Source organism: Leptopilina heterotoma, unplaced genomic scaffold, assembly GCF_015476425.1.
Source record: "Leptopilina heterotoma isolate Lh14 unplaced genomic scaffold, ASM1547642v1 Lhet_214, whole genome shotgun sequence".
NCBI lineage: Eukaryota > Metazoa > Arthropoda > Insecta > Hymenoptera > Figitidae > Leptopilina > Leptopilina heterotoma.
In genome coordinates, this window is record NW_025110932.1 from 477,057 (window position 1) to 490,854 (window position 13,798).

Here is a 13,798-nt window from a genome sequence, read left to right on the forward strand (position 1 = left end):
AATCAATGGGTATCAATATTTGTATAAATTTACAGGAGCTAATTACTTGTCTAATTCTATAGTAGAGCTTAAATATATCATCAGTGACTAACAGACAAATATTAACATGAAAATCACCATGATTATAATTAGAATAATTAACTAATTGTAATTAATTAAAATTTTTAAATTACAAACATTCGTTTACATCTTTGTATAGTATTAAGAAAATTCCCTTAAAGGCACTTTAAGGAGAATTAAAAAATAGTCTTTAAAATAATTGAGTTTTGAAATGTTTGAAGTGTATTATCTCAATTTAGAAAATTTACTACTTGCATGAATTTACCGTTTTAGAAAACTTATTCGCCAGTTTGAAATTTTCTTTTCGTTGGCAAACCTATTCTCAATACTTTTATTCTTCACTTTTTCAACCTCGTCTTCCTGAGTAATTACCCTTCCCACACCATGCTATTTCTTGCCTCTTCTTTTTCGTGGTTTCACCTGTCAAAGAATGTTTCCTAAAGGAACGGCAAAATGGAGAATTATTACCAAGTCGTTAAGTATTAGACCATACTTAGTTGCCTAATGTATCGGAAAATATATACGTTCTCGCATGGATAAAATTGAATCCTTCACGCGTCAATAACATTGTGTATTGAAAAAAAATCCTCAGCCCCTATTTCTCTTTAGAGAAAATACTTTTCCTGGCAGATATTTTTTAACATTTTTTTATGGCGCTACTGCATTTTCGACGGAACATTTTTTTAAATAATAAAGTAAAGTAAAGATACTACAAAAATATTGAAGCGTAATATATTTAAACAGTTCAGACAGGGCTCGAACTAGGTCCGTAAATCCCGTAAAAGTCCGTAAAGTTCGTAATTCGATACAAAAATGATGAAAAGTTCGTAAATTGTACGATAAAATTTGGATAATTTTAGAGAAAATACAAAGAATGATTCCAGAAATTCAATTATTTTCAAAAGTAATAAAATTCTTCGCTGCAATTTAATTATGTTTAAAATTTTTTTTAAATTCTCGTCAAAATTGCAATTATCTTTAGAAATAATTAAATTCTTCTCCGAAATTCAATTATTTTAAAAAATGTTAATAAAATTCTCGAACAAAATTTTAATTATTTTCAAAAATAATAAAATTTTTACGGCGATTCAATTATTTCCGTGAATAATAAATAAAGTCTGACCAAAATTAATTTTTACTACTTAATTTAGAAAAATATTAATAATAGAATATAACATCTGACCAAAACATGCTTTTCCTACTTATTTTAGAAAAATATGAGAAATAAAAATTAAGTCTGACTAAAATTTACTTTTACTACTTAATTTAGAAAAATATGAGAAATAAAAATTAAGTCTGACTAAAATTTACTTTTACTACTTAATTTAGAAAAATACAAAAAATAGGATATAAAGTCTGACCAAAACATGTCTTTACTACTTATTTTTAAAAAAATCGAAAAATAGGATATGACACGTCTGATTAAATCCTGTTTTTACTACTTAATTTAGAAAAATACGAAAAATAGGATATGAATTTTTTAAAAATTATAAAAAGTTATTGATTTAAAGAAGAATGTTAGAAAAAAATTCTAGAAAATAATATTTTTTGTCCGTAAAGTCCGTATTTGTAAATAAAAATTGTGCTGAGCAGGGCAGTAATAATTAAAGACATTTCCACTGCCAAATTTTGAGATCGATTTAAAGATATTTCATCTTCTCTTGTTGAAATATAAACGTAGGCAAAATATTCTTGTTTATCAGTTTTGTACCAGAATAAATCGCATCTTGTTTATAAAATCTCTTTGTCAGATATGGAGAAAGAAAAATGGTTTATGTGTCTTGAAGAGAAACCACAGTCAGATGACCTATATCAACTCCTGATGCAAGTGTTAGACAGGATCACTTTATTCTTTATAGCACACAAATTGATTCTTTATGGCGCAACAGTAACTTATCGAATAACAGTTTGATCACCGATATTTCACGAGCAGTGACTTTATTGCCGTTGCAAAGCTTGTGTACCAGAGAAATCCCTCTCTCTCTCGCTCTCAATTCTGAGATGGTTATTTACCTTTAAAAACATTCATTTTCTTTCTTTTATTACTAAACTATTTTCAATGACTACAAATAGAAATACTACTCTCTCTCTCTCTCTCTCTCTCTCTCTCTCTCTCTCTCTCTCTCTCTCTCTCTCTCTCTCTCTCTCTCTCTCTCTCTCTCTCTCTCTCTCTCTCTCTCACTGTGTGTGTATAAAAGTAGCATGACGTTTTTTCTTAAAGAAAAATTGAAATGCATTTTGAAAGATTGAACACGTCAAGAAAACAGCTAAATCGAGTTAAAAGAGAAAATAACATACAACACAGGAGAATTTAATTTTGCGTGTAAATTTTTGCCTCAAAGAAAGAACAAACTGAAAGCGTGGTATGTATAAAAAAAAGAGAAGATAAAGTATTTTTCAAAGCTAGCTTAAGTAATAGTTTTTAAAAAAAGGAACAAATTCCCAGTATCTCTCTCTAGCGACCTCGATTTCATCTACTTTTTTCCCAAGCTTTTTATTCGCATTCACACCGAGAAAACGGTTTCGGGAACGGAAGCAATAAAATACGAGCAAAATACTATGGAGACAAAAGAGAACCTGCTGTCGTCTGCCGACTGTATCAAAATAAGGATCACGTCCCCCAAAAGCTCATTGGTGTTAATATAAAAAAAAGAAGAAACTCTTTATTCTTTACTTTAAAATAATGTTTAAATGATGTAGACATTGATGTAAATCAAAAAAGAATTTTTTTTTCAGGAAATATTTAAGTGGAGATTTGAATAGAAAAGTTTTCAGGTAAAATAGAAACTATCTTGTGTGTATTTTCTGTTCAGAATGCTGATATGAATAAGAAGCCATTTTCAGGTAGAGATTAGAAGAGAGAACTTGAAAGCCGGTTATACAGTTGCGACTGTTTCAACCGCAGTAGGAAAACAAAGGAACCGCGTAAGTCTTCAGGATTTTCCCAGGGAATTTATAAAACCACCTAACCAGACTCATAGAAGTTAACAAAAGTTGGAATATAATTTTGATTAAAATTCTCCTCTTGTCATAATTTCTTAACACACATTGTTTCAATGAGAACAGATATAGAGCCGAAGAAAGGAAATTTATATTTTTCGGTACAATTATTCTTTCTTTTTGTCTGTACATATTTTAATTTGTAACCTGGCGTCTCTACGATCAGTTGATTGATATCAAATCATCTTTAGACTTTAGAAAAAAATCTATCACGTTTTGTATAATTAAGAATGTATTTTAAATAATACAAAAAAATGCTTAATTTAGCCAATCATGAATATGTCAGTTTTTCTTTTTTAACATTTTCAATTTAAAAATTAATGTAGTACTAAAAATCTTCGAATTGTTGAAAAGAATTTTATCAAAAAATTTGATAATAATAGAATTCCTTCGAGGAATTTTATTATTTAGGAAAATAATTGAATTCTTCCGAAGAATTTAGTTAAAATGTTTGAAAACTCTAATTAAATTCTTTTTGAATAAATTCTTTGAATTTTTTTTTAAATAATAGAGTTTCTTTAATAATTTTTAATTAATAATTTTGAAACTATTATAAATTTATAAAGTATAATTTAATATTATGAAAAAAAATTATGTAATTGAATTTTATGAACACTTTCTTTAAAATTTTTTAAATAATCGTGTTTGTTAATAATTGAAATTGAACATTTAATTATTGAATTTCATTAAAATTATAGAAAATAATTGAATTCTTAAAAAAAATTTTGTACCGAATTAAGAAAGAAAATTGAATTCTTTAGTGAAATTTTTATGTTTTTGCAAAGATTTTACTATTTAAAAAAATAATTGAATTCTTGCGAAGAAATTTATTAAATTTTTTGAAATTAATAAACAAGAGTAATTAATTAGTAAATTAATTAATATTTGAATTTTTTAAAGTTTGAATCTGAAACTATTCAAAAATTCATATCTGAAAATTAGAAATTTTGTAATTTGCATAGTAATACTAATAATAAATTTAAATTCACGTTCCGCCCGATAGCACGCGTATCATTAGCTAGTTCTACATAAAATACAAAGCAGTGATCGCATTGTCCTTTAATTCCACTAATCAGTTATTATAATCATAATTAAGGCCAATTAGATAAGAACAAAAGTATCTTATATCCAATTCAACGAACAATTTTTTGTAAGAATGATCCCTAGGAAATAAGAGTCCAAGGTGGAATTTTCTGGTAACATCCGCAAAATTTATCATCATACCATTCTTCTGAAAGGGGCAACGACCATGGTAATCATAATCGATGGCGTCATTCTGGAGCAAATGATCATGAATCGTAATATTTAAACTGTCTAAAGTATGAAAAAAATCCAAACTTTTTCAAATCCACGACTGAAATTAAATATTCAATATTTTTACATATATGGAATAAATTTTATTAAATTATATTGAATAAAATTTAATAAAATAAAATATTTAAACTGTCTAAAGTGGGAAAAATTCCGTATTTAATATTTTAATATTTTTTCCGTAATTCAATATTTTTACGTATGTAATAAATTTGATTAAATTAGATTAAATAAAATTTAATAAAATTTAATAAAATAAAATATTTAAACTGCTTTTGAATGAAAGGATTCGAAAATCAAATCGATTTGACTGTTTCAACTACCACAATAAACTTAAAAAAAATCTGTTATTTAGTTTTCTCGGAAAATGTCAAGAAGGTCACGCTAGAATTGATAAGAATCAGAGCCTCTGGGTCCTAAAGAGAAATTGAGCTTTTTTGGAGATATGGAGTAACTTAGAACTACGAGGGCTTAGTTTCTTCAGTTTACGAAGAGAGGAAGATAAAATCTTAACTGCCTGAATGTGTACGCATCATGTGGTCGCCACACCTGAGACCCGAGGGCACGTCACGAATAAACCCTTACTCTATTTAGGGCGACAATCTTGAACAAGTCAGGGAGATCCAAAACTAGAAACTTTAAAAATGAGCTTAGAAAAATTTTGAGACTCATTTTTTTTAATAAGTCTCGAAATTTTTCTCAAAGCACCTTATCTACAGAAAAGTATTTTTTAAATTTAAAAAAAATGAGAAAAACAAGACGTTCAATCAGAACGAAAATAACAGTAATTAAGAACTTACTATCGAAAATAAAAAATTAGTTATTGTTTTTTTTTTGCAATGGGTTTATAATTAATGTTTTCGAATTAAATTTATTATCCTGATAGTTTCATTATTTTGAGGGAAAATTGTCAATTACGATACTTATCATCCCCCGATTCGTAATCAACGTTACAATTCAGGAAGGGAAGAAAGAAACGAGAGGCAAGAGGAAAAATAGCAATTGAGAAAAGTCTGAGAGACACGTAGCTCGCCACGGAAACACGCTTTTCCGGCGGAAGTAAAGAAACGAAAGCGCAGTCTGCACGCAGCTTTCTCTTCGAACCTTTTTCTCCTTTTCTTCTTCTTCTTCTTCTTCTTCTTATTCTTCTTCTACTTCTTATTTCAACCTCCCTCTCCTAAAACTTTCATAAGGTTCGCACCGATCGTGAAGTTTTATTTGCACATAGAATTCAGTAGTTTTACGACACCAGATGCTTGTTCATTTAACTGTCAAGGGATTAAACAAACAGATTGGAATTTTTAGAAAAATGGTTTTTTCGAAAATTTAAAAATTTTCTTTAACTTTTATTGTTATAATATAGTCATTAAAATCATTTTTAATATATAAAAGGAAACTATGAAGTAAACTAAACTATTTGTAATATTAGTGACAGGACTCGAGCTAGGTCCGTAAATCTCGTAAAGGTCCGTAAATTTTCTTGAAATTACGTAAAAGTCAATTTTTTGAAGAAAGGTCCGTAAAGTCTGTAATTATATTAAAAAAGGACGAAAAGTTCATAAATTTTACGATATTATTTGGAGAACTTTAGAGAAATAACAAGTGAATGCAGAAATTCAATTATCTTTAAAAATAATAAAATTCTTCTCAGAGATCCAATTATTCTCAAAAATTTTAATAAAATTCTTCGACAAAATTTCAATTATTTTCAAAAGTTTTCCTCAATTCAATCCATTTTCAATATCTACTTTTTTAATAAAATTTTCCAAAAGAATTCAATCATGTAAAAAAAAAATTAATAAAAATCTACCAAAACCTTTAATTATTTTCATGAAATAACAAAAATTTCGCAGAAGTTCAATTATTTTCATAAATATTAAAGTTTTTATAGGGATTAAATTATTTTCATAATTATCAAAAATAATGCATTCATAGAAGAATTATTTTAGTTAAACACACGAAAAAAAATTTAATTTTGAAAAAGTTACAAATTATTGCAGAAATTTAATTATTTTTAAGAGTAATAATATTCTTCGCAAAAATTAAATATTGTGCAAAAAAAATAATAAAATTCTTTAGAAGAATTCAATTATTTTCATTAATAATAAAATTCATCGCAGAATTTCAATTATTTTTAATACAATTTTAATCGAATTTCTCGAAAAATGTAATTATTCTTAAAAATTATATTAAAATTCGTTGAAAGAATTCAATTATTTAAAAATTTGTTGATAATCTTCATGAGAATTCAATTTTAACAAATATTCAATTATTCAATAAATTATTTATTTTTGTATACCTAATTAAATAATTGAATTCTGGTAGAATTTTCTAATAAAAATAATTTATTTTAAAATGAATTTTTAGAAATAATTGAATTTCGAAATTAATTTTTTTGAATAAGTTTAATTGAATTTTTTTCTATTGTTTAATAAATATTTGAAGAATAAAAGAATTGAAGAATTTACGAATAATTGAAATTTTGTAAAGGTTTTATAAAATCTTTGAAAATCTGAATTTTTCATACTATTAATTAAAAATTCTATGGAACTAGTTTTCTTCAAAACGTTTTACTTTTTAACTTAGAAAAATATGAGATTATGTCTGACTAAATCTTGTTTTTTCTACTTATTTTAGAAAAATAAAAAAGTAGGAAATAAAGTCTGACTAAAATTGATTTTTACTACTTAATTTAGAAAAATACGAAAAAATAGGATTTTACTTTTTTAAAAGTTATAACGATAAATAGGTATTAAACAAAACATGTAATGTAAATATTTTTTTTCGTTCAATGATTTCTATTTAAATTCTATTTCTGAATTAAGTATTGAGACCTACAAAATTTTCTTTTTACAAAATTTTTAAAATTTTTAAAAACTACTACTTAATGTTTTAGGAGGTAAGCTGCGCAGAGGACGAAAGCATAGTAGCACCTCCATGAAGGTAAGTTGATCAAGCGAGTTTAGTGCGAAAGTCATACGTCTTCTGTTAAACTGATGTGAAAAGATAATCACTAAAACTTGGCACTGTTGGCACCTGAAGATTGAAAATAATTTCTGTTAGTTATATCAAATCTATTTTATTAATTTACACTTCTGAATTAGTTTAGAGATTAGAAAGCAGTTTCCCTCTAAGGGATTTAACTAATTTCTGCTAGTTCCATCGAGACTATTATATTAATTTCTACATTAAATATTAATAATTAATAATCTCTAAATATAGAGATGAAATACATTTTCTCTCCAAGGAACTTAAATCATATGTTTCTATCAAATCTATTATTATTTATACTTGCGAATAAAAACTTTGCAATTTTTTAAAGTTGAATTCATACGCAGTGCATAATATTTCTATTATAAAACAGTCTATTAATTTAGATTGACAATTTTCTTTCTCTTTATGCGTGAAGAGGGGAGAATTCAAGAATACAGATGTCATGTAGTGAGAATAAAAAAATAACATGATGAGAAGCTGCTCAATAAAACATAAAGAGGGCGATCAAATAAAAACGAGTCATGGAAAAGGCGTTTTGCTCTATGGAGGAGAGAGAAAGAGAAAGAGAGAGGGAAGAAAAGATTTGACTAGATCGGCATTACGAAACATCAGAATGATGCGAAATGGTTCTCTCCAGCCAAACGGCTCTTCTTTTCTCGTCCAATAAAAATACCATCAACGTGGAATAGTAAAATTCTAAAAAATGTATCGCCGTATCACAGAATGCCGGGAAAGTCGGTTTGGTATTACATATTTAAGCGCTCGATCATCCCGTTTTCTTCCTTAGCGGATATTTTTGATACGAAATTCTTTTATTGCTTCTTTTTTATCCCGAACATCCACGATTCGAAAAAATTTCACCTAAAACATTTCTTATTTAGTATTACATACTTTGCCAAATAAATCAATTTATCCACCTTCAGTAAATTTTTTAATAACAAGATTTCCATGTGAATTAAAAAAAGGACTCAAACTAGGTCCGTAAATACCGTAGAAGTCCGTAACTTTGCTTAAAGTCCGTAAATGCCCGTTTTTTAAAAAAAGGTCCGTAACGTACGTAATTTTATTAAAAAAAAGGTGAAAAGTTCGTAAATTCTATGATATAATTCCACGAAAAAATTCTTAAATATTTTATTAAAATTCGTCAAAAAAAAACAGTTATTTAATTTATAAAAGAAATTCATTATGAGAATTCAATTTTAAGAAAGATGCAATTATTCAATTAATTGTTCAATTTTCAATTTTATATTTAAATAATTGAATTCTAGTAGAATTTTCTCATAAACATTGATTTAAAAATGTATTTGAGTTAAAATTTTAGATTATAATTGAATATTAAAAGCATTACAGCGTAAAGTTTTAGAAATATGTAATTGAATTTTGTAAAGGTTTCAAATTAAAATCTTTGAAAATCTTAATTTTTCATACTTTTAATTAAAAATTTCATGGAACTAGTTTTTTCCAAAAAGTTTTACTATTTAACTTAAAAAAATGTGGAATTATGTCTGACTAAATCTTGTTTTTTCTACTTATTTTGGAAAAATATGAAAAACAGTAAATGAAGTCTGACTAAAATTTATTTTTATTACTTAATTCAAAAAAATATCAATATTAGGATATAGCGTCTGACCAAAACATGTCTTTACTACCTACTTAACTTGGAAAAATACGAAAAATATGAAATTAAGTCTGACTGAATCTTGTTTTTACTACTTAATTTAGAAAAACACGAAAAATAGGATATAACGTCTGACCAAAACATGTCTTTACTACTTATTTTGGAAAAAGTTATTTTAAATGTATTAATTTCCTGTTGTTTTATTTTTTCATTGGATTTCTTCTCCAAAATAACACCCCCTAAACAATAAAGACTACGTTATGTGTGGTCAAATACAAGAACCGAGGCTGCATTCGTAATCCCACCGATGACACGATAATGCTGACCACACTGCCAACTAAAACAATTTATAAAAGTCTTATCTGGACAGTTCACTTTAAATTATGAAGCTCTTTATTACGTCTCGCCAACGAAACCCCCAGGTCACTTTATAGCAAAGTTCGCAAAAATTCCATGAAGCATAAAATTTGACAGTGAATAATTATTTTTCCAGAAAAGCACATATATGTTTTCCCGTTTTTCTTTCTTTCTTTTTTTTTTTTTTTTGAAAGAAAAAAAAATCACCCATTTTTTTAAAAAAATATATATTTTTACGTAATCGAAAAATTTAACAAAAGCTCACAGAATTCTATTCAAATATCCAAGGTATAACGACTTTTACTTCTATTCTTGCAAAAAAAAATAAAAATTTTTTTTCCATAAAAATTATTCTATACTTCTGCGTTAAAAGCCTTCTCTCTGCTTTATAAAGTTATGCAATATTTGAATGCTTCAATAAATATGAAAATATATTAGTTCTTTTCCGCGACTGGTTTCTGTTGCCCGTGTGGAAAATGAAAATTGGTCCTAGCCAGGTCCTACCTATTTTGCCCTGTTAATAGCTTGGTCCTAGGTTGGCAGTGTAGGTTGGACCAACAATGGCTGGTGATGCGATTCTAGCCTGGTCCTAACTTGGGAGCCTAGTTATGACCAGTTTATTTATATACTTTATTATAATTTCGATTAGTTTATAATATTTGCTAAAGAAATAACCTAAATTATTAATAATAAGTATTAGTTTTAATTAATTATTATTTTTTTCAATTATTAAATGATGACCAAAGGCGAATTCATAAATAATGTTAGTATATGTAGAGATTAATATATATTCCTCTAATATATACATTAAAAATTATAAAAAAATTAGAAATTTGTTAATTAAATTATTTTACAGTATATATAATCATTAAATTGCATACTTATACGAATACAACGCAGAAAAATCGGAATAAACGCAAACCTAAGAAGTAAATAAAATCTAACGCACGCGGGAATCGAACCTACGACCTACGGACTACGAGACTAACGCCCTAACCACTATGCTAATGAAACTAGTTGAGATCAAAATTTTTATTATCAGTGACTTGTGGACTTGCTTTTGATGATTCAATATAGTAATTATTGACACTAATACACGATAATAAATAAAAAAATAGTTTAGCAGCAACAATAATAATAAAATAATATCGAAATATAAAAATTCAAAAATTAATATTTTTATATTATATCAGGGTCAAAATAAGTGAAACCGGCCACTTGAAAAATTTTTGTCCCCGAATTTAAAGTTATCTATGGTTTTTGATAGATATATGAGTAAACTTTTACCCGCTAAAATATTTTTCAAAAATTTTATTTATTTTGAAAGTTATCAGGTGTTAAACTTTTAGGTTACTTTTTATTCTTTTCATTATTACTCCGAAACAAATGAAGATAATTTCAATTTTTTTTTTGGAAATTAAAGCTAAAAGTCTGTAGTTTAAAGTGCAACTGAAAAAATTGCTGTATAATAAAAATTTCTAATTGTTATTAACAATTATTTTAAACAATTGCGATTTAAAGTATGTTCTCAATGTCGGAAAAAAATCAAACTATACTCATGTGATGCGTAAAACTCTAACGAGTAAATTAAAAAAAAAAAAAGTGAGTAACCTCTAAAATTACAGAAGTTATGCATATTTTTCTGACGACGCGCGGGAATTAACTGATTCGCAAACTCTCGAGCGCGCGGGAATACGCCCGCGCCCGCTCCCGCCGCACTGCTCACACTTGTGTTTTCAAACAATTTATGTTTACAGAGAAGGAGAAGTAATTAAAATATTATTTTCTTACTGAATAGTTTATTAATATTTTTACTTTTGGAGTAATTTTATACATAAAAACCATTTTGTATGTACTCATAAACTGCTTTGCAGTTTTTATGCTTTGATAAAAAACTTTTTTCGTGGGTCTGATATTCTTGAATCGTACAAAAATCGAAATCGATATTGCCCAGGTGCGATTTTTTGGTTGGCCCATAGTTGGGCCAACTTATACAAGGTTGGTCCAACTTCTTGTGCCAGAGGTTGGGCCAACCATACAGATGATAACGGCGGCCGTCTAATGGCGACGATGGTTGGCCCGACTACTCATAAGGAAGTTGGCCCAACTTACAATGCATATGTTGTGCCAACTATACATTTCAATGGTTGGTCCAAAGACTGACGCCAAAGTTGGCACAACTTTAGATGCGTAAGTTGGGCCAACCACAATTTTCAAAGTTTGGCTAACTTCAACAGCCAAAGGTAAAAAATTATTAAAAAACTACACTATTTAAACAATTAACACGTTATTATTAGCGGGAACATCAGATATAACCTTTACCTATTATTATTAAACACAATCTCATACATACATTTTCGAAAATATCTATCGCTCGCTGGGATCGAACCCCTAACCTAACGCACCGAAGACTTATACACTGACCACTACGCTACGCTCACATGGGAGTGCATATCGCAAAATGTATATTAAAGCTGCAACAGTCGGGCCAACCGTGGCCCAGAGTTTGGCCGACCAAGAAAGTTTAAGTCATTTAAACTGCATTTGAGAAAGTTTTGCCAACCGTTGGGCCAACCGTGGCCCAGAGTTCGGCCAACCAAGAGAAATCAAGTCAATTAAACTGCGTTTCACAAAGTTTTTCCCACCGTCGGGCCAACCGTGGCCCAAAGTTCGGCCAACCAAGAAAGTTTAAGTCATTTAAACTGCATTTGACAAAGTTTTGCCAACCGTTGGGACAACCGTGGCCCAGAGTTCGGCCAACCAATAAAAATCAAGTCAATTAAACTGCGTTTCACAGAGTTTTGCCAACCGTTGGGCCAACCGTGGCCCAGAGTTCGGCCGACCAAGAAAGTTTAAGTCATTTAAACTGCATTTGACATAGTTTTGCCAACCGTCTGGCCAACCGTGGCCCAGAGTTCGGCCGACTAAGAAATTTGAAGTCATTTAAACTGCATTTGACAAAGTTTTGCCAACCGTTGGGCCAAACGTGGCCCAGAGTTCGGCCAACCAATAAAAATCAAGTCAATTAAACTGCGTTTCACAGAGTTTTGCCAACCGTTGGGCCAACCGTGGCCCAGAGTTCGGCCGACCAAGAAAGTTTAAGTCAATTAAACTGCGTTTCACAGAGTTTTGCCAACCGTCGGGCCAACCGTGGCCCAGAGTTCGGCCAACCGAAACTGAAAGTCTTTTAAACTACGTTTGGATGAGTTGTGCCAACCTTTGTCGCCAAAGTTGTCCCCACGGTTGTTTAAACTCTGCATTTAATGGTTGGCTTGCAAAGTCGGGCCAACTGTGGTCACTAGTACTTGCCAAAGTTGGGCAAACTCTGGCAACCAAAACTTCGGTTGCCAAAGTTAGGCCAACCTTGGGCCAACCTTCAAACTCTGGCGGCCAACCTAAATTCGCACCTGGGTGTTTGTGTAGAATTTCATCAACAAATTTTTTAAATAATTGGATTTCTAAATAAAATAATTAAATCATTTGTCACTTCTCCAAAATTCAATTTTTATTAGTGTTTTAACTGAAATTTCTTCTATAAATCCGCTATTTTTAATAATTTATTATTTCTTAATAATAAATAATAATTAAATTTTTGCCTGGAATTGTAGGTATTAAAATTATTTTTTAATATAATTGAATTCTCTTAGAAAATTTTATTAAAATAGTAGATTTTTAAAATCATTGAATTGAGGAAAACTTCTGAAAATAACTTATATTCGGAGAAGAATTTTATTATTTATAAAGTTTATTGAAATGTTGACGATAATTAAAAAAAAAATTTTATCATAATTGAATTTTTGCAATCATTTGTAAGTTCATCTATTTATGAAAATTGTAAACGCACTCTCTAAATCTGAATTAGTAGAAAGTTACTAATGAAATGGCGAAAAGTCGTGCACCAAATGATTTAGTAATATATTACTAACAAATAGTGAATTTTACTAATTGATTAGTAGATTTCTACTAACAATTAGTAGAACTGTTTTATTAATAGTCGATAAAACAGTTTTACTAATTCATTTAGTGAAATGAGTGACTTTTAATTAGTGAATTTCTACTAAAACATTAGTAAAATTTTACTAAGAATTAGTAATATTCTACTAATTGAAAAGGGGAAAAGTCGTCCATTAAAACTACTAAAAATTAGTCAAATTTTACTATTCCTTAGTAGAATTCTACTAATTCAGATTTAGAGAGCAACTCTTTTCAAAATTCAAATAATTTTGAAATATTTTTAAACTAACTTTTACTACTTTTATAGTAAAATATTTCTGATAATTTTTACTACTTTCGGAGTAAATTTATTCCGAAAATAGTAAAAGTTATCAGAAATGTTTTACTATAAAAGTAGTAAAAGTTACTTTATATTTTTCTCCGTGTACAATTATAATCGAATTCCTCGAAAAATGTAATTATTCTTAAACATTTTATTAAAACTCGTTCAAAGAATTCAATTAT

At 28.3% G+C, this 13,798-nt stretch overlaps 2 protein-coding genes across 2 annotated transcripts in view; one reads left to right on the top strand and one right to left on the bottom strand.

Moving 5' to 3' along the window:
- LOC122501751 (semaphorin-2A) overlaps positions 1–13,798 on the bottom strand; it is a 335,557-nt gene that overhangs the window by 318,317 nt on the left and 3,442 nt on the right. The window lies entirely within an intron of this gene.
- Positions 1–13,798, top strand: part of LOC122501755 (trypsin-like) — a 162,490-nt gene that overhangs the window by 108,267 nt on the left and 40,425 nt on the right. Inside the window, exon 3 of the mRNA XM_043611474.1 lies at positions 7,268–7,314. The gene's annotated coding sequence lies outside the window, so the exon portion shown is untranslated. The remainder of the gene's footprint in view (positions 1–7,267; positions 7,315–13,798) is intronic.